This window comes from Tamandua tetradactyla, chromosome 5, assembly GCF_023851605.1.
Source record: "Tamandua tetradactyla isolate mTamTet1 chromosome 5, mTamTet1.pri, whole genome shotgun sequence".
In the NCBI taxonomy this organism is placed as follows: Eukaryota; Metazoa; Chordata; class Mammalia; order Pilosa; family Myrmecophagidae; genus Tamandua; species Tamandua tetradactyla.
In genome coordinates, this window is record NC_135331.1 from 180,643,894 (window position 1) to 180,662,912 (window position 19,019).

The 19,019-nt window shown below is 36.7% G+C and overlaps 1 long non-coding RNA gene and 1 pseudogene across 2 annotated transcripts in view; one reads left to right on the forward strand and one right to left on the reverse strand.

The window, feature by feature from the left end:
• LOC143682914 (uncharacterized) overlaps nucleotides 1–15,437 on the forward strand; it is a 51,970-nt gene extending 36,533 nt beyond the window's left edge. For both annotated transcript variants that reach the window (XR_013175360.1, XR_013175359.1), the window contains one exon: nucleotides 15,417–15,437. This is a non-coding gene — a long non-coding RNA (uncharacterized LOC143682914). The remainder of the gene's footprint in view (nucleotides 1–15,416) is intronic.
• On the reverse strand, nucleotides 1,669–2,705 carry LOC143682483 (bifunctional methylenetetrahydrofolate dehydrogenase/cyclohydrolase, mitochondrial pseudogene; annotated as a pseudogene).
• Nucleotides 15,438–19,019: the final 3,582 nt, after the last annotated feature.

Sequence of the window (19,019 nt, forward strand, 5' to 3'; positions counted from 1 at the left end):
AAAAATGTTTTAATCAGAAAAATCTGGTTAAATTCATTATTAACTCAAAATAGGTTCTTAAAAACCTATTGGGAAAAACAACAAGTTCTAAGAGAAAAGCAAACAGCTACTGACAAGTCTTTGGTGGAAAAATAAGTTGTGTACTTAAACAAGCTGCCCTCAGGATTATCAAGCCCAACTTTGTATCAGTTTTGCTTTTCAAAAACAGGTTTCAAGATACACCAAAGAAACCATACAGATACTCTTTCATAGTAAAAAATTTAACAGTGAAGTTTAAAGATATAGCACAGCCAAATATGAAACACACATGAATAATTTATAACATAAGCCTTTTCAATCCCAGAAAACTAACATAGGGAAGTCTCTAACTGGTAACATACATAAAATGAGAGCTAAGAACAGATGGAATCCTAAACATTTTCCCAGTAACTAAGCCACAAAGTGGCCATTTAGAAATGCTATTAGCATGCAATTTTTCTTCTTTCCCACCCAATTGTTTTATTTAGATAAATCTGGCTATTAATGAATACATGTATAAGTCTAGGTAATTTTTTTCTTACCCAATTGCAAACTTTTCTTCCTGTTTACCATTCCCTTACTTTTCTCTGGCAATGTTTTCCCTTTGGTTTCACCCATTGAACTCAACAGGTTTGGAACCTAATGTAGGTACCAACTCTTATTCGAGTAGCACTTGGGAAACACAGTCCTAGAAAAGGCAAATTTTAACAACTGCGGTGGCCTGACAAAGTTAAGCACCCATTCATAATGTGACAATGCCCTGTATGGAAATTGCTTGGGACCAAGAAAATGGTTTCTCTTGGGTACTGTGGCCAAGTAGGATACTGGTGCACTCCTGGGTAAGAACTACGTGTGCAAACACCCACCCATTTAAGCATTCAATAAATACAAAGCACCATTTTAAACCATTTCAGTAGAATAAAAAACATATTGCATTTCTGTTGTCTGTTTTGCTTCATGAACTGGCTTGGGAGGCTGTTCATAAAAGAGAAGATAAAGCAGTTAAATTGGTTTCTACTCCAAACTCCTTAGACTTCAGCACTTCTGCTCTTCATGACTGTGTTGGTTTGAAAAAGTTTCTGTACCCTAGAAAAGCCATGTTTAATCCTAATCTAATCCCTATTCAGTACTGTATGTTTGAAACTGTAATTGGATCATCTCCCTGGAGATATGACTCAATCAAGAGTGGTTGTTAAACCGGATTAGGTGGAGACAGTCTCCACCCATTCCAGGTGGGTCTTGATTAGTTTACTGGAATCCTGTAAAAGAGGAAACATTTTGAAGAAAGCAAGAGATTTTGAGAGAGCAGAACAACATAGCCACGAGAAGCAGAGAGTCCACCAGCCAGTAACCTTTGGCGATGAAGAAGGAAAATGCCTCCTGGGGAGTTTCATGAAGCAGGAAGTGAGGAGAGAAAGCTAGCAGATGACACCCTGTTCACCACATGCCTTTCCAGAAGAGAGAGAAGCCCTGACTGTGTTTGCCATGTGCCTTTCCACTTGAGAGAGAAACCCTGAACTTCATCAGTCTTCTTAAATCAAGGTATCTTTCCCTGGATGCCTTAGATTGGACGTTTCTATAGACTTGATTTAATTGGGACATTTTTTTCAGCCTTAGAACTACAAACTAGCAACTTATTAAATTTCCCTTTTAAAAAGCTTTTCCATTCCTGATATATTGCATTCCAATATTCCTCAGCACCTTTTTTGCAGCAATACTGGTATTCTTCCTTAGCAGTGCCACTGTCATGGGGCCAATGCCCCCAGGGACTGGAATGATGCAATTGGCTTTCTTCCTGATTTCTTCAAAATCCACATCTCCAACCACCTCAGGCTTAGAGGTTTTGGGATCTGCAGCTCTGTTTATTGCCACATCAGTGATTGCTGCTCCTTCCTTGATCATATCTGCCTTGATCAGATTTGAAATGCCTGCAGTGGATACCACAATATCTGCAAGAATTGTTTGCTTCTTCAACTGTTCTTTGGGAGTGTGTCGATGCAACCTTGTAATGATGGCATCACTTCCAGGACCTTCATGCACCATGGCTGTGTGTAGTGACATTGCAATGGCAGTCCAACATTCCTTGGCCTTCCAGCCACAAACACATTCTTCCCTAGTGTTGGAATTCCAGTTTGCATAATTATTTCCCGCACATGCCACATAGTGGTGGGGTGCATGGAATACTGCTCCAAACACCTTGGACCTATGCTAATTACATGAAAACGTCAATATCCTTGTTTGGAGAACAGCCTTGCAGACCTTTCTCTTATTAATGTGCTCTGGAAGAGGCAGCTGAACAAGGAGGCCTTCTACGCTGTCATCGTTCTCTCGTTTGTTGATTAAATTCAACAATTCTTCCTCTGAAATCAAAGCCAGCTTCAAAATCGTTTCTCTGATGATTTCCATGACCGGGTCTTGTTGAGGACGTGGGGGTGACTGGCAGGATTCTCGGCAGCCAGAACCAAGCTCAGGTGCTGCCGCTGGTTGCCCTCCGCCACTCACTCTCTTACCTCCTGCCGCACTTCTGCTTAACTGCTGGGCAAGTTTCTTTCCAGAAATAGCACCTTCGTTTTGGCTGTGGGGCAGTGGAAGGGACGCCAGCCATGCTGGAGCAGCTGGGCGGCCAGTCTGGACACAAGAGCCATTGCAGCTATGGCCAGGTCTGGTGCCCTCGCTGGGAGAGCCATACACTATGGTTTGTGATATAATTAAAAAATAAAACTGATAGTAGATTTTATAAGAAATAGCAATTCACACTGAAATTATTGTAATTTACAGTAAAGATTATTGTACATTTTATCATTATTGGTAAATTGGGTGCTATACATTCTTTAAGCAATGAAATTTATAATAAATTTCTTTTTTCCCTGTGAGCCGGTTCTTGAACACTTACCAGCATGCCACGGTATAAAGGGTATGCTTTGGGGGAAGATGAGTGCCATTTACAAATGGGAGGGATACCAGAAAATTCATGTTTGTACCTTGTAATTCTCTTTGAGCAGCAGCTCTGTGTGTATATAACAATACCAATTTTGTTGTAGAACTTTGTGACATTTTCCTAGAATCAAGGGGAAGGGACCCTTTCCTACTTGTGGGCCATCAGCTTCAAATGCCAGTATATGTTTTACATTTTCAAAAACTCATCAATATGTACTGACAAATGGAAGATAATAAGATCTCCCATTGGTGGTAGGTAAATTTATGGTTTTGGCTCTAATATCCTACCTTAGCATCATCTTTTTTTTCCCTTTTCTAGTACCCAGTACCCATACAGTGATTCTACCTTCTGGAACTAAGTCCCACAGTTTTGGTGCATCTTTGGTCCTGCATGGTATCATTCCACTGATATAAGCTTTCCAGAGTCATTCATAATTTAACTTTCATCCTACTGCATTCGGGTTAGGCATTAAATTACTGCCATATATGCACTAAGAAGATTATGCCATCCTCTCCCTGGGTTTTATATATATTCACATTAACACATATTCATTTTTTGGTCATACCTTGTATTAGTCAGTGTTCTCCAAAGAAATGGAACTGACAAGATTATCTCTATCTATCTATCTATCTATCTATCTATCTATCTATCTATCTATCTATCTATCTGTCTAATCTATCTAAGCTCTCAGTATAATTTATATAAAAGGATTTATTAGAAGTGTTGACTCATGCAGCTATGAGAGCTGGCAAGTCCAATTTCTGTGAGGCTGGAAACTTCAATAGAGACGATGCTGAAGTTGAGTCCAATCAGACTGAAGTTGAGGCAGAAATTCTTTCTAATCTCCAAAATCCTCAGTTTTTTGGCTTTTATGACCTCCAACTGATTAGATGAAGAGTCTCTTGACACTGAATTATAGATTCAAGCAGCCATAGATGCAATCAATTGATTATAGATCCATCTATGCAATACCTCACAGTCACAATCAGAGCAATGCTTTCTTGACCAAACAACCAGCCACTCTAACCTAGCCGAGTTGAGACGTGAAGTTAAACATCCTAACTTACCCCCTGTTAATTTGGCACCCCTACACATTTCCTTTAACCATACTTAATCTCTAAATGAAGACAATTATATAGTTATACTTTCATATAACATGATGTAAAGGATTAATGCATTTTAGTTTATACATGGGACAGAAGAGGATGCAAGTCCTTGGGTAATATCCACTTTTATCTTTGACATCCTGTAACTTAATTATTATGATGTAAAAAGAATAGAACTTATTTATATGATAGGGAGATAAGAGTAGGAAGAAAACAAAGATATTTGCTTCATATATATACCAACATATAACAAAATAAGGAAGAAATACAACAATTACAGTCTTTATTTCTGCAACTGGTCATGGGGTTGTAGCTGGTATTTGTAATAGCCTTTTTCCATGACCAATTCTATGTTCTCACTACTTTCAGCAAGTGCCTCAGCTAGTTGTGGTTCCTTGTTTGGTGGGCTGACCTAAACATTCATTCCTCAGGGGTCTGGTCATTAGTTGTCCTGCCTGGAGTGAATTGCATGGTGATAATAAGAGATGCCCTAGTGAGACATAAATTTTATTACCTCCATTGTGCATCAGTAGTTCAATTTCCCCTTGGTCATCAGAATCAATCACCCCAGCTAGTAAAGAAACTCCCTTTTTTGTTTGTTGATTCGGAGGTATGAGGAGCCCTAAGAGACTGGTTGCAATCTTAAATTCCAATTCAAAGGCTAATTTTCCTCCCACCCTTCCCCAAAGGGACCTATGACCTTTTATCTGGGTGGCTGTGCCTTGTAGTAAAGGAAATGATCAGACATTTTAGGGATCACTGGACTCTGTCTCTGAATTGACACTAATTCTGGGAGAACCAGAATGTCACTGTGGTCTACCAGTCAGATAGGGGCTTATGGAGATCAGGTGATCAATGGCATTTTAGCTCAGGTCCATCTCACAGTGAACCCAGTGCATCCCAGGAATCATTCTGTGGTTATTTCCCCAGTTCTAGAATGCAAATAGGAATAGACATATTCAGCAATTGGTAGAATACTTACATTGGTTCCTTGACCTGTGGCTTGAGGGCTGTTATAGTAGCAAAGGCCAACAAGAAGCCAGAAGTCAGCAAAAGTCACAGGTCTATGAAAATCAGAGGAATAGACTCAAGGAAAGAGAGATCTTCATGTGACAGAGGAGAAGGCAAGCCCTGCCGATACTCCATGCTGGACTTCTAGTCTGCAAACAGTAAGAGAGTAAATTTCTGCTGTTTATGCTGAGCCATTGTGTGGTATTTGTCATAGCAGCCCTGGCAAACTAAGACATACCATTACTCCAATTGATAGCTCAAGGATTGGGATTATAAGCATTGTGGCCATAATGGTGGTGGTGGTGATGTGTGTTCAGTAAATAACTGTTGATTGATTGAAAGGGTGTCCTTCTGGAATATTCAAATCATGCCACTCTCAAATTCTCCTGTACTGAAGAACTAGAATTAATCATATGATTCTCTTTCTTTTTTATTGACTTATAAATTAAAATTAATTTAGACAAAAAACAGAAGTATAGATTGATCATCTACCAGCTTTCTGGTTAAGCTCTCTTAGTTTTCAGGGTTGGCTTATTTTGCCATTTATATATGCCCCGTTGATTTTTATTTGGGGTTTAGCTTGTACTGCAGTTAATCATACTTAAGTTCCATTTGTAAAGGCTTTGATGAGACAGCAGAAATGTCAAAAGAGAAGAAGAAGTCATGAGATGTCATGGTCTTTTGATTTTCAATTGGAGAGTGGAGGTTAATTATAGGTCAAAGTGAATTGAGGGATATTTTGTAGTTATAAGAAGCTTGCAAAAGTTAAATAGAGTAATCTTTCTGAGAACACATTCATCCTTTCAAACCTTCCAGGACTACTGTAATGATTTAAATAGGAATATCAAGGTATTTTATATATTTAATATATTAAATAAGTAACTGCATATGAACATCACAGAGAGAGATGGATTAACTAAAGGGGCTTGTAGTCAGGCAGACTGGCTTCCAATCCTCGCTCTACCTCCTCAGGAAATTTAATTAATCCCTCATAACTACAATTTTATTGTGTGTAAAATTGGATATTGTTTTTAATATACACACTTGCTGGGCTTTTTAACATATTAAATAAAATAATAAATATAAACTGCTTAGTAAAATGTGACTCACAGTCCTTAATGACAACCTATTGCCAAGAAGTAGTGTTGTAATGCAGCATCATATTGCAGAGGAAAATGGGGGCATCATTTCTGTTCTGAGACTCTTTTATTTCCCAGGCTACATAATGAACTTCTTGGGTATTATTCTGAAATACCGATATTTCACACAAAATATTTTATACAGATGTACCTACTTAATAGTTACATTTGTGGAATTTTGAAGAATTTCTCGAATTCTTTTATTAGGTACAATTTGTAAAGATGCAATATATTGAATTACGTTGAGGATTTTTTAATTTTTATCATTACAAAAGTGTGGGATGTAAATTTTGTTTTGTAAGAGAACATTAAGACTTTGGGATTGTGTATCATGTCTCAGTAGAGAGTAGTGGAACAAAAGTGCTATCGTTTGTCGTATCGGATGATTTTATTCCAAACTTAGCCTAGGAGTTCCTATTTCATATCTATGCTTTCTGTGAATTTAAACTTTTATCTGATGAAGTGTTATGAACTAATAGTTCATAGGCATATTCTGTAGCTACTCCTGAAAGATTTATCTCTTCCTTTTATTGGAAGTAATTTTTTTAATATTATGAAAAGACAGTAGTCCACATAAACATTGAGTTTTATCAGAATTCATCTTTTAATCTCTGCTATGTTCGTAAATTGTAAATGAGAAGTGCAAAGACTAAGACTGCCACATCTCACTCACCTGGTGTGGTGGACCTCAGCCACCTGGGACAGTGTCTTCTGTAGTGTACTCCTTGGAGTGCTAGTCTCAAGGTATGCTGGTATGGGGGCCACTTTGGAGACTGAGTGGTATGGAAATGTGGCTACCGGAGATTTATGAATCACATTAGCATATTAAAATCTCTGAGAAGTCCTACAGCAAATTGAGTTGTTCATTTGATCCAGTGTTTTCCTCATTTATTTGATACAATTTTAACTTTGTGTTTGATGAAACATGTTTTAGGAAGCTTTGCTCTGGATTATAGTTCCTCAGCCAGAAGCAAAGAAAAACCTAAAATTTATTCCCACGAAGTCCTTAAAGCTGGTTTGCAATTACAATAATTGGACTTGAGCCCTTTTTCTACAATATTTTAGAAGTGTAACTGGGTAAATTATTTCATTGCCCAAAGTTTTAGTTGCCCTTTCTATAATATCATTAAAACATCCCTAATACTTATCTGCAGGTTGTTATAAATATCATGTAAGTTAATGTAAGTGAAAATGATATGTAAAGCCAAAAGATGTATTACTGATTCAAATATTTCTCTTATAGATTTATAGGTTTTATTTAACATACTACATTAATGAGCATGGGTTTCTAGTTTCTCAGCATGATAAATAGAATTAAAAGAAGCAAACTAGAAAACTATTGGGGCAGTGATGAGCTGTGACAATAAGAACAGAGATCCCCAAATAAAAAGTCAGACTGTAAATTTATCCCCAAATAAAAAGTCAGACTGTAAGTTTATTCTGAGATCTCTGTAAATTTCTGCTTAATAAAATTTTCACAACTAGTTGATTGGATTATTTATTTGGAGTAACTTATTCCTTGAAAATCCTGTACTGATGTATTCCAGTCTTTTTAAAACATATGTACTGTCAAACAACTTAATGTCTGATATAATATCATTAATATATGATTAAATATATCAATTCTTATATAGATTCTTTATATTGCACAATATGTAATATACATAACTTTTAAAAATGATAATATAGGAGTTATATTTATTCAGATGTAATGTATTTATGATATATTATTGAGTAAAAAAAAGGCTACTCAATAATATAAAAACATATTTAAAAAAATATGTATATGCAAAGGAAACAAATTCAGAAGGAAAAATAAAGCCAAAAAATAAGTATTGATTTTATCTGGATGGTGAGTTTATGGCTAATTTTTATTTTCTTGTATTTGCTTATCTTTTTCCAGTTTTTCTACAATAAGCCTTCATGACTTATATAACCAAAAATAAAACACAATTTTTACACAGATATTTCTTATCTAAACAATTTATCTGAATAAACGGTATCCAGCCCATAAAACCACAAAGGATCACTTGTGTTGTGCCCTTTTGTTGCTTTTCTGGCTTCTGCCTACCTTGCATCCCTGATTTCACAGAATTTCTGAGGAGATGATGGACTGTTATATCTCCAATCAATCAAGTCTTACCTGGACAGATTTCCTAAAAGATGAGAATATATACATCAACAAAAATCTGAAACACATTAATCTTTTTTTAAAGCTGTTTTATCCATACACCGTACAATCCATCCAAAGTGTACAACCAGTGGCTCTCAGTATAATCACAGAGTTGTGCATTCATCAACAAAATCAATATTAGAACATTTTCGTTGCTCCAAAAAGAAAAACCCCATACCTCTTATACCCCACTATTATTGACACTTAGCCTTGGTTTGGTACCTTTGTTACAGTGGATGAAAGAACATAAAAATATTACTGTAAATTATAGTCCATAGTTTGCATTAAGAATATTTTTTCCCATATACCATCTAGTTTTAACACCTTGTAATAGAGAGGTACATTTATTCTAGTCCATTGAAGAATATTCTTACATTTGTCCTATTAACAACATTCCTCATCCCCAATGGGGTTCACCATGTTATACATTTCCATATTTCATCCTCTAGCTTTCCTTCTAGTGACATACATGACCTAAACTTCCCCTATCAACCACAGTTACACTGACAATTCAGTGCATTTAAATATACTCATGATAATGATATTAATTCCATGAGCTATCTCATTGTAATTAGTTCATATTGGTGAGATCATACAATATGTGTTCTTTTGTGTCTGGTGAATTTCATTAGACATGATGTCCTCAAGGATCATTCATGTTGTTTCATGCATCAGGACTTCATTACTTTTAACAGCTTAATAGTATTCCATTATATGTATATACCTCATTTTGTTTATCCATTCATCAGTTGATGGACACCTGGGTTGCTTCCATTCCTTTGGCAATTTTGAATAATGCTTCTATGAGCATTGGTGTGAAAATGTTTGTTTGCATCCCTGCTTTCAGTACTTCTGGGTTTATATTTGTATATATGTAGTGGGACTGCCAGATCATAAGGCATTTTTATACTTCATTTCCTGAGGAACCATCAAACTGTCTTCCACAGCTTCACCAGTCTACATTCACACCAGCAGTAAAACTGTACTGTTATTTGTCCATATCCTCTCCATCAAACTTTTCTGTCTTTTTAATAAAGGCCATTCTAGTACATCATTGGGGTTTTGATTTGCATTTCCCTAATAGCTAGTGATTTTGAGCATTTCTTCACATTTTTTTAAAACATTTGTATTTCTTCTTTGGGAAAATGTCTATTCAGGTCCTTTGCTCATTTTAAAATTAGGTTGTCTTTTTATTGTTGCATTTAAAAGAATTTCTTTTATATTCTGGATAATAAACCCTTATCAGATATGTGGTTTCCAAATATTTTCTCCCATTGAGTAGGCTTTCTTTTCACTTTGACAAAATCCTTTGAAGCACACAAGTATTTAAGAGGTCCCATTTATCTATTTTTTCTTTCATCGCATATGCTTTGGGTATAAAGTCTAAGAAACCACCACCTACCACAGTATCTTAAAGATGCTTCCCTACATTTTCTTCTAGGAGTTTTATGGTCCTGGTTCTTATATTTAGGGCTTTGATCCATTTTGAGTTATTTTTTACAAGGTGTGAAATAGTGACCCTCTTTCATTCTTTTGGTTATGGATATCTAGTCCTCCCAGCACCATTTGTTGTAAGGACTGTTCTGTCCCAGTTGAATGTACTTAGTAGCCTTGTCAAAAATCAATTGACTGTAGATGTGAAGGTCTGTATATGAATTCTCAATTAGATTCCTTTGTTCAATATATCTATCTTTATGCTGTCTTGACCCCTTGACCTTGTATATGCTTTAAAATGTGGAAGAGTGAGTCTTTCATCTGTGTTCTGCTTTTTCAAGATGTTTTTGGTTGATTGGGGCTTCTTAGCCTTCAAAATAAATTTGATAATTGGCTCTTCCATTTCTGCAAAGTAAGTGGTTGGAATTTTGATAGAGATTGTGTTGAATTTTTAAATCAATTTGTACAGAATTGACATCTTAACAATATTTAGTTTTCCAGTCCATGAACTCAGAATGCCCTTAAATTTATTTAGATATGCTTTAATTACTTTTAGCACTGCTTTATATATTTCTGTGTATGGGTCCTTTATGTCCTTGCTTACATTTATTCCTGGATATTTGATTTTTTTAGTTGCTATTATAAATGCATTTTTCCCTTGATTTCTTCCTTAGATTGCTCCTTGCTAGTGTACAGGGACACTACTGATTTTTTCATGTTGGTCTTGTAACTCAACATCTTGCTGAACTTGTTTACTAGCTCTAGTAGCTTTATTGTAGATTTCCCAGGACTTTCTTAATATAGGATCATGTTGTCTGAAAATACTGACAGTTTTACCACTTCCTTTCAGAGTTGGATGCATTTCGTTTCTGTTTCTTGCCTAAGTGCTCTAGTTAGAACTTCTAGCACAATGTTAAACAGCAGTGATGACAGTGGTCATCCTTTTCTTGTTCCTGATCTTAGAGGGAAGATTTTAGTCTTTCACTGTTCAGTATTATGTTAGTTGTGGGTTTTTCATATATTCCCTTTATCATGTTGAGGAAGTTTTCTTCTATTCCTAATCTTCTAAGTGTTTTTATCAAGAAAGGATGCTAGATTTTGTCAAATTACTTTTCTGTGCCATTTGAGATGGTTGTTTCCCCTTTGATTTGTTAATGTGGGCATCAAAATAATTGATTTTCCTTGTGTTGAACCATCCTTACATACCTGAGACAAAACCCACTTGATCATGGTTTATTATTCTTTTAATGTGCTGTTGGATTTGACTTGCAAGTATTTTGTTGAAGAGTTTTGCATTCACATTCATTAATGAAATTGGTCTGTATTTCTTTTCTGGTCATCTCGTCATCTGGTCTTGGTATAATAGTGATATTGGCTTCAAAGAATGAGTTAGGGAGTGTTCTGTCCTCTTCAATATTTTTGAAAGAGTTTAAGAAGGATTGGCATTAATTCTTCTTGAAATAGTTGGTAGAATTCATCTGTTAAGCCATATAGTCCTGGGCTTTCTTTTTGGGGGAGGTTTTTGATGACTGAATCTGTGGTGGACCCCAGAAAAGCCATGCCCTTTGATCCTCATTCAATATAGCTGGGTGGGAGTATTTTGATTGTTTCCATGAAGATGTGATCCACCCAATTGTGGGTGGTAACTTTTGATTAGATGATTTCCATGGAGGTGTGTCCCCACCCACTGAAGGTGGAGTTGCTTGCTGGAATCCTTTAAAAGAGGAAACATTTTGGAAAGAGTCCCTTTTTGGTAGACCCATGTGAAAGCCAGCAGACACCGCCATGTTTGCCATGTGCCCTTCCAGCTGAGAGAGAAATGTTGAATGTCGTCAGCCTTCTTGAACCAAGGTATCTTTCCCCGGATGCCGTAAATTGGACATTTCTATAGACTTGTTTTAATTGGGACATTTTCTCAGCCTTAGAACTATAAACTAGCAACCTATTAAATTCCCCTTGTTAAAAGCCATTCCATTTCAGGTATATTTCGGCAGCTAGCAAACTAGAACACTGATTCAATCTCTTTCTTATGATTGGTTTGTTGAAGACTTATATATCATCTAGAGTCCATGTAAGTTGTTTGGTGTGTTTCTAGGAAATTGTCCATTTCATCTAAGTCGTCTAATTTGTTGGTATATAGTTGTTCATAGTATCATCTGATATTTTTTATTTCTGTGGGATCAGTAGTAATTTCCCCCTCTCATTTGTGATTTTATTATTTGCACTTTCTCTCCTTTTTTTCTTTGTGTCTCTAGCTAAAGGGTTGTCAATTTTATTGATCTTTTCACAGAACCAGCTTTTCAATTTTTTCATTCTTTTTTTTTAAGTTCTCAATTTAATTTATTTCTGCTCTAATCTTTGTTATTTCTTTCCTTCTTCTTGTTTTGTGTTTGTTTTTCTGTTCTTTTTCTAGTTCCTCCAGTTGTGTAGTTAGTTCTTTTATTTTAGCTCTTTCTTCCTTTAAAATATAGGACGTTAGGGCTATAAATTTCCCTTTCAGCACTGCTTTCACTATGTCCCATAAGTTTTCATATGTTGGGCTCTCATTTTAATTTGTCTCAAAATATTTACTTATTTATTTTGCAATTTCTTTTTTGACCCACTGATTGTTTAAGTGTGTGCTGTTTAACCTACATGTATTTGTGAATTTTCCAGTTCTCTGCTTGTTGTTGATTTCTAGCTTCATTCCATTATGATCAGAGAAAGCACTTCATATAATTTCAGTCTTTTTTGGTGACCCCACATGTTGTCTATCCTTGAGAATGGTCCCTGAGAACTTAAGAAGATTGTATATTCTGCTGTTTTGGCATGCAATGTTCTGTATGTGTCTCTTAGGTCTAGTTTATTTATCATACTTTTAAATTTCCCTATCCCCATGTGGATTGTCTTATTGATCCTCTGTCTAGATGTTCTGTCTACTAATGAAAGTGGTGATTAAAGTCTCCAACTTTTATTGTAGAGGTATACTGGTTGTTGCCTCACAAATTTTAGGCTCTCCTGGTCAGGTGTGTAAATATCTATGCTTGTTTTTTCTTCTTAGTGGATTGTCCTTCATGTCTCTTTTAACAGTTTTACATTTAAAGTGTATTTGGCACAATATTATATGTCTACTCCAGCTCTTTTTTGGTTATAATTTGCATCAAATATCTTTTATCAGCCTTTCACTTTCAACCTATTTGTGTCTTTAGGTCTAAGGTGAGTCTCTTGCAGACAGCATATAGGGGGCATTTTTTTTTCCATTTTGCCAATCTGTGCCTTTTGATTAGGAAATTTAATCCATTAACATTCAATATTATTACTGTAAAGCAGTACTTACTTTAATGATCTTATTATTTGATTTTGTATGTCATATCTTATTTTTGTCTTTTTTTTTTACCCTTTTAGTTACCCTTACTGATAATCTTCATTTCTACCCTCTCTTCTAAGTTGTCTCTCCTATTCTTTTCTTTTCAGATTGCAGAATTCCTATTAGTATTCCTTGGAGGGGAGGTCTCTTGTTAAGAAACTCTCTCAGTTTCTGTTTTTCTGTGACAATTTTATACCTTCCTTCATGTTTGAAGGACAGTTTTCCTGGATAAAGAATTCTTGGTTAGAAGTTTTTCTCTTTCAGTATCTTAAATATATCATGCTTCTGCCTTCTTACCTCCATTTTTTCTTATGTAAAATCAGAACTTAGTCTTATTGAGTGTCCCTTGTATGTGATGAACCATTTTTCTCTTGCTGCTTTGATTATTGTCTCTTTAAATTTGGCGTTTGAAAATCAGATTGTATGTGTCTTGGCATACATCTATTCAAATTTCTTCTGTTTTGAGTATTTTGTGCTTCTTGGACATGTATATTTATATCTTTCCTAGAGTTGGGAAATTTTCAGCCATTATTTTCTCAAGTATTCTTTTTGTCTCTTTTCCCTTCTCTTCTCCTTGGAGACACCCACAATGCATATGCTTGTGTGTTTCATGCTGTCATCAAATTCCTGAGACCCTGTCCCATTTTTTCTATTCTTTTCTCTATCTGTTATTATGTCTGTAAGATTTGGGATGTCCTGTCTTCAGGTTCACTGATCCTTTCTTCTGCTGTTGCATGCCACTAACATATTCTTCATCTCATCCATTGTGCCTTCATTCCCATAAATTGTGCTATTTTTATTTGCATGCTCTCAAATTCTTTTTATGCTCTCCTGGTATCTTCTTAATATCTATTATCCATTTAGCCATATTTTCCTTCAATTCTAAGAATTGATTTAGGACATTTGTTTGACCATCTTCATTAGTTGTTCCAAATTCTGTATCTCCTGTGACTTTTAGTGTATTTCTTTGATTGGGCCATATCTTCCTGTTTCTTAGTGTGGCTTGTAATTTTTTGCTGATATCTAGGTATCTGGTGATCATGATGTATTTGACTTTGATGATCAGTTTCTCCCTCTCTTGCCTAGGATTTTATTGTTGTTTGGTTTTGTATTAAGGCTTTACTTTGACACTTTGTTCAGCTTATTCCAGATCTTTAGATATGTCCATACATAACTGATCAAAGCAGAGCCAGAGGCCCATGAAGAGGGACAGACCAATTCCAAAGTGACCTGGCGAGTGGGTCAGGAAATATGCCAAAAAAAAAAAAGAGCCTTTAATTATTTATTTATTTATTTTGTCTGGTTCCTTAAAACTGTACTTTTTTTGGCTTGCCCAGAAGATGGCAATCTTCAATAAACCTTTCCCCGAATCTCTAAGAGGGAGTTTATTTTCTGAGCTTCCATTGGGTGGTGTTTAATTAATCATTGTGGGAATTGCTATTCCAGGCAGGATAGAACCATAATTTGGAGACAGAACAGCAGTCCAAATTTGTCAATCAAAAGTCATGCTCAGCACGCGACTGTGTCCCTGCTCCTGTTTCTGGGGAGGAAATCTTTCATGCCTCTTTGTCTGCAGTAGCCAGCATGGACTGTACCAGTTATGAGCCTCAAGGGTGGATGATATGCACTTGCAACTGCTGCGGGAACAAGTCACTTACAGCTTCTGCTGCAGCTTATCAGTCTCCATGTCCCGATTTTTCCTGAATGCCGTATGGTGTACAACTGGCCCATGAAGTCCCGGAACTGTTGGTTCAGTCAATTTCTGCCTGTCCACTAGTAGTTTCTGTGGGACTGGGCTCTGTGCTCCCCACTCCATCATCTTCCTTGGCAGTCTATTCTGAAATACATTAATTCTAATGCCCTCATAGGATCTTTTAGAAGTTTCCAACTCCTTTATTAAATAGTTTAGCAACATGAATAATATTTAAAAATGAGAGAGAGTAAGAAAGGACCCTGTGAAAATTGTAAAAAATTTTGTAAGCATAGAGTTTCATCTCGGCCCTTCAAACAGATGTGACTCTAAGCTTTTTAATGATAATACAGTATTGATGTAGAACTGCCTGTGACATAGTAGGGTATGCTGGTTTGAGTCTCTTGTGTACCCCAGAAAAGCCATGTCCTTTAATCCTCATTCAGTATTGCTAGGTGGGATTTTTTTTTTATTGTTTCCACTGAGATATGACCCACCCAGTTGTGGGTGGTAACTTTTGATTAGATGGCTTCTATGAGAGTGTATCTCCTCCCATTCAAGGTGGGGTTGCTTACTGGAGCCCTTTAAGAGGAAACCATTTTGGAAAAAGCCACAAGAGCCCGTGTAGCCAGAGACCTTTGGAGATGAAGAAGGAATACACCCCAGGGGAGCTTCATGAAACAAAAAAACCCGGAGAGAAAGCTAGCCGACATTGCCACATTCACCATTTTCCTTTCCAGTTGAGAGAGAAACTCTCAACATCAGACAAACCATGCCTGTTGCTGACTTTGATGAGATTTTGTGCTATCTCTGACTTTATATTGCATTTGTATTGTTACTGAAATTGTTTAAGGCTTTCTGATCTCATGATGGAATGGATGTATTTTGCATTTGGAAAGAACATGTCTTTTTGGGATCCAAAGGGTGAAATGTGCTGGTTTGAATCTCTTTTGTATCCCAGAAAAGCCCTGTCCTTTAATCCTCATTCAGTATTGCTGGGTGTGAGCTTCTTGGTTGTCCCCATGGAGATATGATTGAACCAACTGTGGGTGGTAACTTTTGATTAGATAGCTTCCAGGAAGGTGTGTCTCCACCCATTCAAGGTGGGGTTGCTTACTGGAGCTCTTTAAGAGGAAACCATTTTGAAAAAAGCCACAAGAGCCCATGCAGCCAGAGATCTTTGGAGATGAAGAAGGAATACACCCCTGGGGACTTCATGAAACAAAAAGCCTGGAGAGAAAGTTAGCAGACATTACCATGTTCACCATGTTCCTTTCCAGTTGAGAGAGAAACTTTCAGCATCATCAACCTTCTTGAGCCAAGGTATCTTTCCCTGGATACCTTAGATTGGACATTTCTATAGCTTTGCTTTAATTTGGACATTTTCATGGCCTTAGAACTGTAAATGAGCAACTTAATATATTCCCCCATTTTAAAAGCTGCTCCATTTCTGGTAAATCACATTCCAGTAGCTTTCAAACTGGAACATAGGGATATACAATGTTCTCTGCATACCATCTCTTACAGATAAATCTTGACAGAAACCAGGAAGGCCTCATCAAAATTACCTGTGAGACACTTACAGTGCTGAGAGCATAACCCAGGAAAATAATCCATCTCTGAAAGCTCTTAACTCCAGGTAAATGGCATCACCAGTAATGCATCTGGTTCTTGAGAAAGGTTTATCATTTTTCTTCATTCAAACTTTTCTTTTGTCAGAGAGACCACAAGATCATAAGCTAAAAGTTGTTTTCCCCCTGCTCCAATTGAGAACTTTGCAATCAGTCATTGTGTTTGTATTTAAATAATGCAGAAATTGAGGAAGACTCTTTGGTATATAACACTGATGATATTAATTCCTTTAAGAGCCTTGTGATTTGCTGCACTTAGGAAATTAGTGAATCATTTATGTTACTCTGGGATGAAGTTGAGGCTGGTAGGCTAATTATTAGTCACATGTGTAAGGGCAGTCTATTAATTCACTTAAATCCATGTATTTCAAATATTAGATTGTTTCCAAATGCAGACAAATTATGTGATTGTATAATTTTAAAAGAACAGATATTTTGATGCCTTTTTATTGATCAACAAAGGGAACTATAAATGCAATATCATTCAAATCGTTTCTTAGATTTACTTGCAGGGGTTTGTATCTCATTCTCTTGTTTTATTTTTTTGCTTTTTAGCTAGATGAAATATGGGTTTTCAACAGCAGCTCTAGTCAGAGATGGTCTAAAGGATGCATATACCATACATATTTTCCTCTTGTTCTCTTCACTAGCTCACTTGATATGCTTTTCTGTTGCTTTTTATGTATCTCCTTTACTCTGTCTTTGATTAATTTTTATTCTTCTTTCAGTCCTCAATCACTTTTTCAATTCTTTCTCATGTGCCTTTCTTATTCTCCTCATTGCTTCTTTCCATGAAATTTACATTCTTCCCCCAGCTCCTCCACTAACCCTCAAGGTCCTGGTTTTCTCTTTACCTCCTCCTTTCAGCGCTCAGTACAACTCTCCCACCTTATCATACCTTTTCTGTTCTACCATCTCTCTTCCTTCTGACCCCCATGACTTTGGCACTTTTTTTTCTATGCACATGTGAGAATCATTTATATATGTCTGGTATTGGCAGCAGAAGACAGTTTTATTCAGGGCAACGGACACGAGGTGTGCTGGTTTGAAAGGAAGTATGCCCCCTAGAAAAGTCATGTTTTAATCAAATTCCCATTTTGTAAAGGTAGACTAATCCCTATTCAATACTGTATATTTGAAACGGTAATAAGATCATCTCCCTGGATGATGTGATTTAGTCAAGAGTGGTTGTTAAACTGGATTAGGTGATGACATGTCTCCACCCATTTGGGTGGGTCTTGATTGGTTTATTGGAGTCCTATAAAAGAGGAAATAGTTTGGAGAATGAGGGATTCAGAGAGAGCAGAGAAAGCTGCAGCACTATGAAGCAGAGTCCACAAGCCAGCGACCTCTGGAGATGAAGAAGGTAAATGACTCCCGGGGAGCTTCATGAAACAGGAAGCCAGGAGAGAAAGTTAGCAGATGATGCCATGTCCACCATTTGCCCTTCCAGCTGAGAGAGAAGCCCTGACTGTGTTCACCATGTGCCTTCTCACTTGAGAGACAAACCTTGAATGTCATCGGCCTTCTTGAACCAAGGTGTCTTTCCCTGGATGCCTTTGACTGGACATATCTATAGACCTGTTTTAATTGGGACATTTTCTTGGCCTTGGAACTGTAAACTAGCAACTCATTAAATTCCCCCTTTTAAAAACCATTCCGTTTCTGGTGTATGGCATTCCAGCAGCTGGTAAACTAGAACATGAGTTTCAGTGAGTGTCTCCTGTATACTGCTTAGGTGAGATCTGATTTCTTGAGACAAGAATCAGTCAGTTTTAGGGAGGTGAATTTTCACATTCAGGCAGGTGTGAGACCTGCTCTGGTAGGTAAGGTGACAAGACATATTCTGAACGACTGGACACTACACAGATTTGTTGGTCCTGGCCCAATTAAGTGTGTTTTCATGCTGAAGTGCAGCATGCTGATTAGCAAGGCAAAGCAATAATCTCTCTCCACTCCATTCAATTTATGCTGTATATTATTGCTGAACTAATTTGCCAAATTTGCTGCTTTCATCACAATCTCTGCTTTCTGGACACCCCTTCAGAGATTCTAGTTCTTGCTCTGTCTATCCTATAGCAACTCAGCACCTTGCTCACTGCCCAATGAAAGCCCTGCCTTCCCTCTGTACTACTCTTCCCAACTTTTATTCCTTTTCCCACTCATACTTGTTCAATATATTTAGTTGGCCCTTCCCCCCAAAGTATCCAGTACATTCTTTAACAGAAGGTTCAGTCCATCTTTTCCAGGATAATTTATCTCATTTATGTAGCTCCATACATAACCCCCAAATTTTCTGTACCCTTTTTAAAAGCTTAGCTTTAATTTAAGCTTTTCTTACACATTAATTTTTGTCCCATTTTTCCTTCTCTCCAATATCATAAACTCTGTCTATAAACTTCACAGTATCTTGCCTATGTCTAATAAGAATTAATTTTTGATGAGGCCATTATTTCATTTTTAAAATTTTTATTATTAAAACAATCTTAGCCCTTCCACAGATGTGTATGAATAAAAGTATTACAGGAGGCAA